Here is a 12,269-nt window from a genome sequence, read left to right as displayed (position 1 = left end):
GTCAGTGCGTGCGCAGGGTTCTTGGGAAGGCGGGGAGGGGGGCCGGCCCCTGGGCCAGGTGGCGTCTTCCCCCGAGCGCGGTCCGGGGCCACCGGGAGGGCGCCGTCGGCAGGGGCCAGTGTGCGGTTATCGCTTCTCGGCCTTTTGGCTAAGATCAAGTGTAGTATCTGTTCTTATCAGTTTAATATCTGATACGTCCCCTATCAGGGGACTATATATTAAACGGATTTTTGGCACAGGGAGTCGGAGAAGGAGCTTGCTCCGTCCGCTTCAAGCATCGACCCGTTATTGCAGTGCGTTCGGGAACGGTGCGCCTCTCCAAGTTTTGTGCAAAAAAAGGTTGTGTTTTGTTGTCCTTTACTAGGTGGGTGGGTTGCCCTGTTCTTCCCCCTTTTTGTTTGTTTGTTTGTTTGTTTGTTTATTTTGTATGTATGTAAATTGTGTTGTAAATAGGGTGAATATGTGCCCTTGTTGTAAGTGTGCTTGCCTCTGTTTTTTAGCAAAATGATGTAGTTTTCTGTGCGGGACGTAACTGTTTGTTGTCATTGCGCTGTCTCGCTTTTCCCACCTTCCCTCTCGGATTGTCTGTCCGGCCGGCTGGCGGCAGTGGCAACCACGGGTCATGGGGAGTGGCTGGGAAGGGGGCCGGAGGCGCCTGGTGCGCTGAAAGGTCACATTTCGCTCGGGTTTCTCTTCAGCACGCACAAATCTTTCGCCTTTTACTAAAGATTTCCGTGGAGAGGAACGCACCTGAGTTTGTGCTATTTTTGGATGCTCCGTCCACAGGGCGGGGCAACTTCGAACGGTTTAAGGACAGACGGCAATGTGCGACAGGTATGCGGGTTGCTTGCGAGTCGCCGACTTGCTCGTTTCTGGCTTATCGCCTGCTTGCCGCGTGCGATCGATGCCCCGCTCGCTAAATAGCTTTGGTCGCTGCCTAGAGAGCAGCTATTCGGTAAGTGACTCGGTAGTAAGTACGTAACAGCGTACTCGGTATGTGTCGAGTGTTTTTGGCGGCTGTGCCTGCCAGTGGAGGACAGTGGATCTTGGTGGGAGGAGCCAGCTGAGTCCGGTCGTTACGGTAGCTCGCCGACCGGCCAGTCAGTGCGTGCGCAGGGTTCTTGGGAAGGCGGGGAGGGGGGCCGGCCCCTGGGCCAGGTGGCGTCTTCCCCCGAGCGCGGTCCGGGGCCACCGGGAGGGCGCCGTCGGCAGGGGCCAGTGTGCGGTTATCGCTTCTCGGCCTTTTGGCTAAGATCAAGTGTAGTATCTGTTCTTATCAGTTTAATATCTGATACGTCCCCTATCAGGGGACTATATATTAAACGGATTTTTGGCACAGGGAGTCGGAGAAGGAGCTTGCTCCGTCCGCTTCAAGCATCGACCCGTTATTGCAGTGCGTTCGGGAACGGTGCGCCTCTCCAAGTTTTGTGCAAAAAAAGGTTGTGTTTTGTTGTCCTTTACTAGGTGGGTGGGTTGCCCTGTTCTTCCCCCTTTTTGTTTGTTTGTTTGTTTGTTTGTTTATTTTGTATGTATGTAAATTGTGTTGTAAATAGGGTGAATATGTGCCCTTGTTGTAAGTGTGCTTGCCTCTGTTTTTTAGCAAAATGATGTAGTTTTCTGTGCGGGACGTAACTGTTTGTTGTCATTGCGCTGTCTCGCTTTTCCCACCTTCCCTCTCGGATTGTCTGTCCGGCCGGCTGGCGGCAGTGGCAACCACGGGTCATGGGGAGTGGCTGGGAAGGGGGCCGGAGGCGCCTGGTGCGCTGAAAGGTCACATTTCGCTCGGGTTTCTCTTCAGCACGCACAAATCTTTCGCCTTTTACTAAAGATTTCCGTGGAGAGGAACGCACCTGAGTTTGTGCTATTTTTGGATGCTCCGTCCACAGGGCGGGGCAACTTCGAACGGTTTAAGGACAGACGGCAATGTGCGACAGGTATGCGGGTTGCTTGCGAGTCGCCGACTTGCTCGTTTCTGGCTTATCGCCTGCTTGCCGCGTGCGATCGATGCCCCGCTCGCTAAATAGCTTTGGTCGCTGCCTAGAGAGCAGCTATTCGGTAAGTGACTCGGTAGTAAGTACGTAACAGCGTACTCGGTATGTGTCGAGTGTTTTTGGCGGCTGTGCCTGCCAGTGGAGGACAGTGGATCTTGGTGGGAGGAGCCAGCTGAGTCCGGTCGTTACGGTAGCTCGCCGACCGGCCAGTCAGTGCGTGCGCAGGGTTCTTGGGAAGGCGGGGAGGGGGGCCGGCCCCTGGGCCAGGTGGCGTCTTCCCCCGAGCGCGGTCCGGGGCCACCGGGAGGGCGCCGTCGGCAGGGGCCAGTGTGCGGTTATCGCTTCTCGGCCTTTTGGCTAAGATCAAGTGTAGTATCTGTTCTTATCAGTTTAATATCTGATACGTCCCCTATCAGGGGACTATATATTAAACGGATTTTTGGCACAGGGAGTCGGAGAAGGAGCTTGCTCCGTCCGCTTCAAGCATCGACCCGTTATTGCAGTGCGTTCGGGAACGGTGCGCCTCTCCAAGTTTTGTGCAAAAAAAGGTTGTGTTTTGTTGTCCTTTACTAGGTGGGTGGGTTGCCCTGTTCTTCCCCCTTTTTGTTTGTTTGTTTGTTTGTTTGTTTATTTTGTATGTATGTAAATTGTGTTGTAAATAGGGTGAATATGTGCCCTTGTTGTAAGTGTGCTTGCCTCTGTTTTTTAGCAAAATGATGTAGTTTTCTGTGCGGGACGTAACTGTTTGTTGTCATTGCGCTGTCTCGCTTTTCCCACCTTCCCTCTCGGATTGTCTGTCCGGCCGGCTGGCGGCAGTGGCAACCACGGGTCATGGGGAGTGGCTGGGAAGGGGGCCGGAGGCGCCTGGTGCGCTGAAAGGTCACATTTCGCTCGGGTTTCTCTTCAGCACGCACAAATCTTTCGCCTTTTACTAAAGATTTCCGTGGAGAGGAACGCACCTGAGTTTGTGCTATTTTTGGATGCTCCGTCCACAGGGCGGGGCAACTTCGAACGGTTTAAGGACAGACGGCAATGTGCGACAGGTATGCGGGTTGCTTGCGAGTCGCCGACTTGCTCGTTTCTGGCTTATCGCCTGCTTGCCGCGTGCGATCGATGCCCCGCTCGCTAAATAGCTTTGGTCGCTGCCTAGAGAGCAGCTATTCGGTAAGTGACTCGGTAGTAAGTACGTAACAGCGTACTCGGTATGTGTCGAGTGTTTTTGGCGGCTGTGCCTGCCAGTGGAGGACAGTGGATCTTGGTGGGAGGAGCCAGCTGAGTCCGGTCGTTACGGTAGCTCGCCGACCGGCCAGTCAGTGCGTGCGCAGGGTTCTTGGGAAGGCGGGGAGGGGGGCCGGCCCCTGGGCCAGGTGGCGTCTTCCCCCGAGCGCGGTCCGGGGCCACCGGGAGGGCGCCGTCGGCAGGGGCCAGTGTGCGGTTATCGCTTCTCGGCCTTTTGGCTAAGATCAAGGGTAAGAGCCATGATGGTTCATGGTTCCCCTTGGGTCTCTGCCTTAGGCCTGGAGCTTGCCAGATCGGCTCTCAAGCCAGGCTTCGGCCTGGTGGTGAGGAGCGATCGGGGGGTTTTATTTTTTTCCCTCCTTATTGTATAGTTAGGACCCTACGGGGCTAGAGTAATACCCTACGGGGTTTGAGTTGTACCCTACGGGGTTTGAGTGAATACCCTACGGGGTTTAGCGGATTGGATTTATGGCTAAACGGGAATTTGGATTTGGACGGGGATTGATTTGGAGAGTGATTTGGATATGGTTGCGATTGTATATATGTATATAAGGAGTAGTTTAGAGGAGATTTAGTAAAAAATAGGTAAAACTCTGAGCCAACGCTAAGGCCTTGACTCAGAGCTTCACCACAAAAAAAAAAAAATCTGTTCTTATCAGTTTAATATCTGATACGTCCCCTATCAGGGGACTATATATTAAACGGATTTTTGGCACAGGGAGTCGGAGAAGGAGCTTGCTCCGTCCGCTTCAAGCATCGACCCGTTATTGCAGTGCGTTCGGGAACGGTGCGCCTCTCCAAGTTTTGTGCAAAAAAAGGTTGTGTTTTGTTGTCCTTTACTAGGTGGGTGGGTTGCCCTGTTCTTCCCCCTTTTTGTTTGTTTGTTTGTTTGTTTGTTTATTTTGTATGTATGTAAATTGTGTTGTAAATAGGGTGAATATGTGCCCTTGTTGTAAGTGTGCTTGCCTCTGTTTTTTAGCAAAATGATGTAGTTTTCTGTGCGGGACGTAACTGTTTGTTGTCATTGCGCTGTCTCGCTTTTCCCACCTTCCCTCTCGGATTGTCTGTCCGGCCGGCTGGCGGCAGTGGCAACCACGGGTCATGGGGAGTGGCTGGGAAGGGGGCCGGAGGCGCCTGGTGCGCTGAAAGGTCACATTTCGCTCGGGTTTCTCTTCAGCACGCACAAATCTTTCGCCTTTTACTAAAGATTTCCGTGGAGAGGAACGCACCTGAGTTTGTGCTATTTTTGGATGCTCCGTCCACAGGGCGGGGCAACTTCGAACGGTTTAAGGACAGACGGCAATGTGCGACAGGTATGCGGGTTGCTTGCGAGTCGCCGACTTGCTCGTTTCTGGCTTATCGCCTGCTTGCCGCGTGCGATCGATGCCCCGCTCGCTAAATAGCTTTGGTCGCTGCCTAGAGAGCAGCTATTCGGTAAGTGACTCGGTAGTAAGTACGTAACAGCGTACTCGGTATGTGTCGAGTGTTTTTGGCGGCTGTGCCTGCCAGTGGAGGACAGTGGATCTTGGTGGGAGGAGCCAGCTGAGTCCGGTCGTTACGGTAGCTCGCCGACCGGCCAGTCAGTGCGTGCGCAGGGTTCTTGGGAAGGCGGGGAGGGGGGCCGGCCCCTGGGCCAGGTGGCGTCTTCCCCCGAGCGCGGTCCGGGGCCACCGGGAGGGCGCCGTCGGCAGGGGCCAGTGTGCGGTTATCGCTTCTCGGCCTTTTGGCTAAGATCAAGTGTAGTATCTGTTCTTATCAGTTTAATATCTGATACGTCCCCTATCAGGGGACTATATATTAAACGGATTTTTGGCACAGGGAGTCGGAGAAGGAGCTTGCTCCGTCCGCTTCAAGCATCGACCCGTTATTGCAGTGCGTTCGGGAACGGTGCGCCTCTCCAAGTTTTGTGCAAAAAAAGGTTGTGTTTTGTTGTCCTTTACTAGGTGGGTGGGTTGCCCTGTTCTTCCCCCTTTTTGTTTGTTTGTTTGTTTGTTTGTTTATTTTGTATGTATGTAAATTGTGTTGTAAATAGGGTGAATATGTGCCCTTGTTGTAAGTGTGCTTGCCTCTGTTTTTTAGCAAAATGATGTAGTTTTCTGTGCGGGACGTAACTGTTTGTTGTCATTGCGCTGTCTCGCTTTTCCCACCTTCCCTCTCGGATTGTCTGTCCGGCCGGCTGGCGGCAGTGGCAACCACGGGTCATGGGGAGTGGCTGGGAAGGGGGCCGGAGGCGCCTGGTGCGCTGAAAGGTCACATTTCGCTCGGGTTTCTCTTCAGCACGCACAAATCTTTCGCCTTTTACTAAAGATTTCCGTGGAGAGGAACGCACCTGAGTTTGTGCTATTTTTGGATGCTCCGTCCACAGGGCGGGGCAACTTCGAACGGTTTAAGGACAGACGGCAATGTGCGACAGGTATGCGGGTTGCTTGCGAGTCGCCGACTTGCTCGTTTCTGGCTTATCGCCTGCTTGCCGCGTGCGATCGATGCCCCGCTCGCTAAATAGCTTTGGTCGCTGCCTAGAGAGCAGCTATTCGGTAAGTGACTCGGTAGTAAGTACGTAACAGCGTACTCGGTATGTGTCGAGTGTTTTTGGCGGCTGTGCCTGCCAGTGGAGGACAGTGGATCTTGGTGGGAGGAGCCAGCTGAGTCCGGTCGTTACGGTAGCTCGCCGACCGGCCAGTCAGTGCGTGCGCAGGGTTCTTGGGAAGGCGGGGAGGGGGGCCGGCCCCTGGGCCAGGTGGCGTCTTCCCCCGAGCGCGGTCCGGGGCCACCGGGAGGGCGCCGTCGGCAGGGGCCAGTGTGCGGTTATCGCTTCTCGGCCTTTTGGCTAAGATCAAGTGTAGTATCTGTTCTTATCAGTTTAATATCTGATACGTCCCCTATCAGGGGACTATATATTAAACGGATTTTTGGCACAGGGAGTCGGAGAAGGAGCTTGCTCCGTCCGCTTCAAGCATCGACCCGTTATTGCAGTGCGTTCGGGAACGGTGCGCCTCTCCAAGTTTTGTGCAAAAAAAGGTTGTGTTTTGTTGTCCTTTACTAGGTGGGTGGGTTGCCCTGTTCTTCCCCCTTTTTGTTTGTTTGTTTGTTTGTTTGTTTATTTTGTATGTATGTAAATTGTGTTGTAAATAGGGTGAATATGTGCCCTTGTTGTAAGTGTGCTTGCCTCTGTTTTTTAGCAAAATGATGTAGTTTTCTGTGCGGGACGTAACTGTTTGTTGTCATTGCGCTGTCTCGCTTTTCCCACCTTCCCTCTCGGATTGTCTGTCCGGCCGGCTGGCGGCAGTGGCAACCACGGGTCATGGGGAGTGGCTGGGAAGGGGGCCGGAGGCGCCTGGTGCGCTGAAAGGTCACATTTCGCTCGGGTTTCTCTTCAGCACGCACAAATCTTTCGCCTTTTACTAAAGATTTCCGTGGAGAGGAACGCACCTGAGTTTGTGCTATTTTTGGATGCTCCGTCCACAGGGCGGGGCAACTTCGAACGGTTTAAGGACAGACGGCAATGTGCGACAGGTATGCGGGTTGCTTGCGAGTCGCCGACTTGCTCGTTTCTGGCTTATCGCCTGCTTGCCGCGTGCGATCGATGCCCCGCTCGCTAAATAGCTTTGGTCGCTGCCTAGAGAGCAGCTATTCGGTAAGTGACTCGGTAGTAAGTACGTAACAGCGTACTCGGTATGTGTCGAGTGTTTTTGGCGGCTGTGCCTGCCAGTGGAGGACAGTGGATCTTGGTGGGAGGAGCCAGCTGAGTCCGGTCGTTACGGTAGCTCGCCGACCGGCCAGTCAGTGCGTGCGCAGGGTTCTTGGGAAGGCGGGGAGGGGGGCCGGCCCCTGGGCCAGGTGGCGTCTTCCCCCGAGCGCGGTCCGGGGCCACCGGGAGGGCGCCGTCGGCAGGGGCCAGTGTGCGGTTATCGCTTCTCGGCCTTTTGGCTAAGATCAAGTGTAGTATCTGTTCTTATCAGTTTAATATCTGATACGTCCCCTATCAGGGGACTATATATTAAACGGATTTTTGGCACAGGGAGTCGGAGAAGGAGCTTGCTCCGTCCGCTTCAAGCATCGACCCGTTATTGCAGTGCGTTCGGGAACGGTGCGCCTCTCCAAGTTTTGTGCAAAAAAAGGTTGTGTTTTGTTGTCCTTTACTAGGTGGGTGGGTTGCCCTGTTCTTCCCCCTTTTTGTTTGTTTGTTTGTTTGTTTGTTTATTTTGTATGTATGTAAATTGTGTTGTAAATAGGGTGAATATGTGCCCTTGTTGTAAGTGTGCTTGCCTCTGTTTTTTAGCAAAATGATGTAGTTTTCTGTGCGGGACGTAACTGTTTGTTGTCATTGCGCTGTCTCGCTTTTCCCACCTTCCCTCTCGGATTGTCTGTCCGGCCGGCTGGCGGCAGTGGCAACCACGGGTCATGGGGAGTGGCTGGGAAGGGGGCCGGAGGCGCCTGGTGCGCTGAAAGGTCACATTTCGCTCGGGTTTCTCTTCAGCACGCACAAATCTTTCGCCTTTTACTAAAGATTTCCGTGGAGAGGAACGCACCTGAGTTTGTGCTATTTTTGGATGCTCCGTCCACAGGGCGGGGCAACTTCGAACGGTTTAAGGACAGACGGCAATGTGCGACAGGTATGCGGGTTGCTTGCGAGTCGCCGACTTGCTCGTTTCTGGCTTATCGCCTGCTTGCCGCGTGCGATCGATGCCCCGCTCGCTAAATAGCTTTGGTCGCTGCCTAGAGAGCAGCTATTCGGTAAGTGACTCGGTAGTAAGTACGTAACAGCGTACTCGGTATGTGTCGAGTGTTTTTGGCGGCTGTGCCTGCCAGTGGAGGACAGTGGATCTTGGTGGGAGGAGCCAGCTGAGTCCGGTCGTTACGGTAGCTCGCCGACCGGCCAGTCAGTGCGTGCGCAGGGTTCTTGGGAAGGCGGGGAGGGGGGCCGGCCCCTGGGCCAGGTGGCGTCTTCCCCCGAGCGCGGTCCGGGGCCACCGGGAGGGCGCCGTCGGCAGGGGCCAGTGTGCGGTTATCGCTTCTCGGCCTTTTGGCTAAGATCAAGTGTAGTATCTGTTCTTATCAGTTTAATATCTGATACGTCCCCTATCAGGGGACTATATATTAAACGGATTTTTGGCACAGGGAGTCGGAGAAGGAGCTTGCTCCGTCCGCTTCAAGCATCGACCCGTTATTGCAGTGCGTTCGGGAACGGTGCGCCTCTCCAAGTTTTGTGCAAAAAAAGGTTGTGTTTTGTTGTCCTTTACTAGGTGGGTGGGTTGCCCTGTTCTTCCCCCTTTTTGTTTGTTTGTTTGTTTGTTTGTTTATTTTGTATGTATGTAAATTGTGTTGTAAATAGGGTGAATATGTGCCCTTGTTGTAAGTGTGCTTGCCTCTGTTTTTTAGCAAAATGATGTAGTTTTCTGTGCGGGACGTAACTGTTTGTTGTCATTGCGCTGTCTCGCTTTTCCCACCTTCCCTCTCGGATTGTCTGTCCGGCCGGCTGGCGGCAGTGGCAACCACGGGTCATGGGGAGTGGCTGGGAAGGGGGCCGGAGGCGCCTGGTGCGCTGAAAGGTCACATTTCGCTCGGGTTTCTCTTCAGCACGCACAAATCTTTCGCCTTTTACTAAAGATTTCCGTGGAGAGGAACGCACCTGAGTTTGTGCTATTTTTGGATGCTCCGTCCACAGGGCGGGGCAACTTCGAACGGTTTAAGGACAGACGGCAATGTGCGACAAGTATGCGGGTTGCTTGCGAGTCGCCGACTTGCTCGTTTCTGGCTTATCGCCTGCTTGCCGCGTGCGATCGATGCCCCGCTCGCTAAATAGCTTTGGTCGCTGCCTAGAGAGCAGCTATTCGGTAAGTGACTCGGTAGTAAGTACGTAACAGCGTACTCGGTATGTGTCGAGTGTTTTTGGCGGCTGTGCCTGCCAGTGGAGGACAGTGGATCTTGGTGGGAGGAGCCAGCTGAGTCCGGTCGTTACGGTAGCTCGCCGACCGGCCAGTCAGTGCGTGCGCAGGGTTCTTGGGAAGGCGGGGAGGGGGGCCGGCCCCTGGGCCAGGTGGCGTCTTCCCCCGAGCGCGGTCCGGGGCCACCGGGAGGGCGCCGTCGGCAGGGGCCAGTGTGCGGTTATCGCTTCTCGGCCTTTTGGCTAAGATCAAGTGTAGTATCTGTTCTTATCAGTTTAATATCTGATACGTCCCCTATCAGGGGACTATATATTAAACGGATTTTTGGCACAGGGAGTCGGAGAAGGAGCTTGCTCCGTCCGCTTCAAGCATCGACCCGTTATTGCAGTGCGTTCGGGAACGGTGCGCCTCTCCAAGTTTTGTGCAAAAAAAGGTTGTGTTTTGTTGTCCTTTACTAGGTGGGTGGGTTGCCCTGTTCTTCCCCCTTTTTGTTTGTTTGTTTGTTTGTTTGTTTATTTTGTATGTATGTAAATTGTGTTGTAAATAGGGTGAATATGTGCCCTTGTTGTAAGTGTGCTTGCCTCTGTTTTTTAGCAAAATGATGTAGTTTTCTGTGCGGGACGTAACTGTTTGTTGTCATTGCGCTGTCTCGCTTTTCCCACCTTCCCTCTCGGATTGTCTGTCCGGCCGGCTGGCGGCAGTGGCAACCACGGGTCATGGGGAGTGGCTGGGAAGGGGGCCGGAGGCGCCTGGTGCGCTGAAAGGTCACATTTCGCTCGGGTTTCTCTTCAGCACGCACAAATCTTTCGCCTTTTACTAAAGATTTCCGTGGAGAGGAACGCACCTGAGTTTGTGCTATTTTTGGATGCTCCGTCCACAGGGCGGGGCAACTTCGAACGGTTTAAGGACAGACGGCAATGTGCGACAGGTATGCGGGTTGCTTGCGAGTCGCCGACTTGCTCGTTTCTGGCTTATCGCCTGCTTGCCGCGTGCGATCGATGCCCCGCTCGCTAAATAGCTTTGGTCGCTGCCTAGAGAGCAGCTATTCGGTAAGTGACTCGGTAGTAAGTACGTAACAGCGTACTCGGTATGTGTCGAGTGTTTTTGGCGGCTGTGCCTGCCAGTGGAGGACAGTGGATCTTGGTGGGAGGAGCCAGCTGAGTCCGGTCGTTACGGTAGCTCGCCGACCGGCCAGTCAGTGCGTGCGCAGGGTTCTTGGGAAGGCGGGGAGGGGGGCCGGCCCCTGGGCCAGGTGGCGTCTTCCCCCGAGCGCGGTCCGGGGCCACCGGGAGGGCGCCGTCGGCAGGGGCCAGTGTGCGGTTATCGCTTCTCGGCCTTTTGGCTAAGATCAAGTGTAGTATCTGTTCTTATCAGTTTAATATCTGATACGTCCCCTATCAGGGGACTATATATTAAACGGATTTTTGGCACAGGGAGTCGGAGAAGGAGCTTGCTCCGTCCGCTTCAAGCATCGACCCGTTATTGCAGTGCGTTCGGGAACGGTGCGCCTCTCCAAGTTTTGTGCAAAAAAAGGTTGTGTTTTGTTGTCCTTTACTAGGTGGGTGGGTTGCCCTGTTCTTCCCCCTTTTTGTTTGTTTGTTTGTTTGTTTGTTTATTTTGTATGTATGTAAATTGTGTTGTAAATAGGGTGAATATGTGCCCTTGTTGTAAGTGTGCTTGCCTCTGTTTTTTAGCAAAATGATGTAGTTTTCTGTGCGGGACGTAACTGTTTGTTGTCATTGCGCTGTCTCGCTTTTCCCACCTTCCCTCTCGGATTGTCTGTCCGGCCGGCTGGCGGCAGTGGCAACCACGGGTCATGGGGAGTGGCTGGGAAGGGGGCCGGAGGCGCCTGGTGCGCTGAAAGGTCACATTTCGCTCGGGTTTCTCTTCAGCACGCACAAATCTTTCGCCTTTTACTAAAGATTTCCGTGGAGAGGAACGCACCTGAGTTTGTGCTATTTTTGGATGCTCCGTCCACAGGGCGGGGCAACTTCGAACGGTTTAAGGACAGACGGCAATGTGCGACAGGTATGCGGGTTGCTTGCGAGTCGCCGACTTGCTCGTTTCTGGCTTATCGCCTGCTTGCCGCGTGCGATCGATGCCCCGCTCGCTAAATAGCTTTGGTCGCTGCCTAGAGAGCAGCTATTCGGTAAGTGACTCGGTAGTAAGTACGTAACAGCGTACTCGGTATGTGTCGAGTGTTTTTGGCGGCTGTGCCTGCCAGTGGAGGACAGTGGATCTTGGTGGGAGGAGCCAGCTGAGTCCGGTCGTTACGGTAGCTCGCCGACCGGCCAGTCAGTGCGTGCGCAGGGTTCTTGGGAAGGCGGGGAGGGGGGCCGGCCCCTGGGCCAGGTGGCGTCTTCCCCCGAGCGCGGTCCGGGGCCACCGGGAGGGCGCCGTCGGCAGGGGCCAGTGTGCGGTTATCGCTTCTCGGCCTTTTGGCTAAGATCAAGTGTAGTATCTGTTCTTATCAGTTTAATATCTGATACGTCCCCTATCAGGGGACTATATATTAAACGGATTTTTGGCACAGGGAGTCGGAGAAGGAGCTTGCTCCGTCCGCTTCAAGCATCGACCCGTTATTGCAGTGCGTTCGGGAACGGTGCGCCTCTCCAAGTTTTGTGCAAAAAAAGGTTGTGTTTTGTTGTCCTTTACTAGGTGGGTGGGTTGCCCTGTTCTTCCCCCTTTTTGTTTGTTTGTTTGTTTGTTTGTTTATTTTGTATGTATGTAAATTGTGTTGTAAATAGGGTGAATATGTGCCCTTGTTGTAAGTGTGCTTGCCTCTGTTTTTTAGCAAAATGATGTAGTTTTCTGTGCGGGACGTAACTGTTTGTTGTCATTGCGCTGTCTCGCTTTTCCCACCTTCCCTCTCGGATTGTCTGTCCGGCCGGCTGGCGGCAGTGGCAACCACGGGTCATGGGGAGTGGCTGGGAAGGGGGCCGGAGGCGCCTGGTGCGCTGAAAGGTCACATTTCGCTCGGGTTTCTCTTCAGCACGCACAAATCTTTCGCCTTTTACTAAAGATTTCCGTGGAGAGGAACGCACCTGAGTTTGTGCTATTTTTGGATGCTCCGTCCACAGGGCGGGGCAACTTCGAACGGTTTAAGGACAGACGGCAATGTGCGACAGGTATGCGGGTTGCTTGCGAGTCGCCG

The 12,269-nt window shown here is 54.0% G+C and overlaps 21 non-coding genes and 1 pseudogene across 21 annotated transcripts; all 22 read left to right on the top strand.

The window, feature by feature from the left end:
* The first annotated feature begins 128 nt into the window (after positions 1-128).
* Positions 129-319, top strand: LOC133106263 (U2 spliceosomal RNA). Its single transcript, XR_009704431.1, has one exon. It is a non-coding gene; the product is annotated as a U2 spliceosomal RNA (small nuclear RNA).
* Positions 320-678: 359 nt separating this feature from the next.
* LOC133106072 (U5 spliceosomal RNA) lies at positions 679-795 on the top strand. Its single transcript, XR_009704250.1, has one exon. It is a non-coding gene; the product is annotated as a U5 spliceosomal RNA (small nuclear RNA).
* A 433-nt stretch (positions 796-1,228) lies between these two features.
* LOC133106262 (U2 spliceosomal RNA) lies at positions 1,229-1,419 on the top strand. The gene has a single exon (XR_009704430.1). It is a non-coding gene; the product is annotated as a U2 spliceosomal RNA (small nuclear RNA).
* Positions 1,420-1,778: 359 nt separating this feature from the next.
* LOC133106070 (U5 spliceosomal RNA) lies at positions 1,779-1,895 on the top strand. Its single transcript, XR_009704248.1, has one exon. It is a non-coding gene; the product is annotated as a U5 spliceosomal RNA (small nuclear RNA).
* A 433-nt stretch (positions 1,896-2,328) lies between these two features.
* On the top strand, positions 2,329-2,519 carry LOC133106261 (U2 spliceosomal RNA). The gene has a single exon (XR_009704429.1). It is a non-coding gene; the product is annotated as a U2 spliceosomal RNA (small nuclear RNA).
* A 359-nt stretch (positions 2,520-2,878) lies between these two features.
* LOC133106069 (U5 spliceosomal RNA) lies at positions 2,879-2,995 on the top strand. Its single transcript, XR_009704247.1, has one exon. It is a non-coding gene; the product is annotated as a U5 spliceosomal RNA (small nuclear RNA).
* An 854-nt stretch (positions 2,996-3,849) lies between these two features.
* Positions 3,850-4,028, top strand: LOC133106483 (U2 spliceosomal RNA; annotated as a pseudogene).
* Positions 4,029-4,387: 359 nt separating this feature from the next.
* Positions 4,388-4,504, top strand: LOC133106068 (U5 spliceosomal RNA). Its single transcript, XR_009704246.1, has one exon. It is a non-coding gene; the product is annotated as a U5 spliceosomal RNA (small nuclear RNA).
* Positions 4,505-4,937: 433 nt separating this feature from the next.
* Positions 4,938-5,128, top strand: LOC133106260 (U2 spliceosomal RNA). The gene has a single exon (XR_009704428.1). It is a non-coding gene; the product is annotated as a U2 spliceosomal RNA (small nuclear RNA).
* Positions 5,129-5,487: 359 nt separating this feature from the next.
* Positions 5,488-5,604, top strand: LOC133106067 (U5 spliceosomal RNA). Its single transcript, XR_009704245.1, has one exon. It is a non-coding gene; the product is annotated as a U5 spliceosomal RNA (small nuclear RNA).
* Positions 5,605-6,037: 433 nt separating this feature from the next.
* LOC133106259 (U2 spliceosomal RNA) lies at positions 6,038-6,228 on the top strand. Its single transcript, XR_009704427.1, has one exon. It is a non-coding gene; the product is annotated as a U2 spliceosomal RNA (small nuclear RNA).
* Positions 6,229-6,587: 359 nt separating this feature from the next.
* On the top strand, positions 6,588-6,704 carry LOC133106066 (U5 spliceosomal RNA). The gene has a single exon (XR_009704244.1). It is a non-coding gene; the product is annotated as a U5 spliceosomal RNA (small nuclear RNA).
* Positions 6,705-7,137: 433 nt separating this feature from the next.
* On the top strand, positions 7,138-7,328 carry LOC133106258 (U2 spliceosomal RNA). The gene has a single exon (XR_009704426.1). It is a non-coding gene; the product is annotated as a U2 spliceosomal RNA (small nuclear RNA).
* Positions 7,329-7,687: 359 nt separating this feature from the next.
* On the top strand, positions 7,688-7,804 carry LOC133106065 (U5 spliceosomal RNA). The gene has a single exon (XR_009704243.1). It is a non-coding gene; the product is annotated as a U5 spliceosomal RNA (small nuclear RNA).
* Positions 7,805-8,237: 433 nt separating this feature from the next.
* Positions 8,238-8,428, top strand: LOC133106257 (U2 spliceosomal RNA). The gene has a single exon (XR_009704425.1). It is a non-coding gene; the product is annotated as a U2 spliceosomal RNA (small nuclear RNA).
* Positions 8,429-8,787: 359 nt separating this feature from the next.
* Positions 8,788-8,904, top strand: LOC133106064 (U5 spliceosomal RNA). The gene has a single exon (XR_009704242.1). It is a non-coding gene; the product is annotated as a U5 spliceosomal RNA (small nuclear RNA).
* A 433-nt stretch (positions 8,905-9,337) lies between these two features.
* On the top strand, positions 9,338-9,528 carry LOC133106256 (U2 spliceosomal RNA). The gene has a single exon (XR_009704424.1). It is a non-coding gene; the product is annotated as a U2 spliceosomal RNA (small nuclear RNA).
* A 359-nt stretch (positions 9,529-9,887) lies between these two features.
* LOC133106063 (U5 spliceosomal RNA) lies at positions 9,888-10,004 on the top strand. Its single transcript, XR_009704241.1, has one exon. It is a non-coding gene; the product is annotated as a U5 spliceosomal RNA (small nuclear RNA).
* A 433-nt stretch (positions 10,005-10,437) lies between these two features.
* LOC133106255 (U2 spliceosomal RNA) lies at positions 10,438-10,628 on the top strand. The gene has a single exon (XR_009704423.1). It is a non-coding gene; the product is annotated as a U2 spliceosomal RNA (small nuclear RNA).
* A 359-nt stretch (positions 10,629-10,987) lies between these two features.
* On the top strand, positions 10,988-11,104 carry LOC133106062 (U5 spliceosomal RNA). Its single transcript, XR_009704240.1, has one exon. It is a non-coding gene; the product is annotated as a U5 spliceosomal RNA (small nuclear RNA).
* A 433-nt stretch (positions 11,105-11,537) lies between these two features.
* LOC133106254 (U2 spliceosomal RNA) lies at positions 11,538-11,728 on the top strand. The gene has a single exon (XR_009704422.1). It is a non-coding gene; the product is annotated as a U2 spliceosomal RNA (small nuclear RNA).
* A 359-nt stretch (positions 11,729-12,087) lies between these two features.
* LOC133106061 (U5 spliceosomal RNA) lies at positions 12,088-12,204 on the top strand. Its single transcript, XR_009704239.1, has one exon. It is a non-coding gene; the product is annotated as a U5 spliceosomal RNA (small nuclear RNA).
* Positions 12,205-12,269: the final 65 nt, after the last annotated feature.

The sequence above is a fragment of the Conger conger genome, chromosome 12 (assembly GCF_963514075.1).
Source record: "Conger conger chromosome 12, fConCon1.1, whole genome shotgun sequence".
In the NCBI taxonomy this organism is placed as follows: domain Eukaryota; kingdom Metazoa; phylum Chordata; class Actinopteri; order Anguilliformes; family Congridae; genus Conger; species Conger conger.
This window is presented reverse-complemented; position numbering and strand designations above follow the sequence as displayed.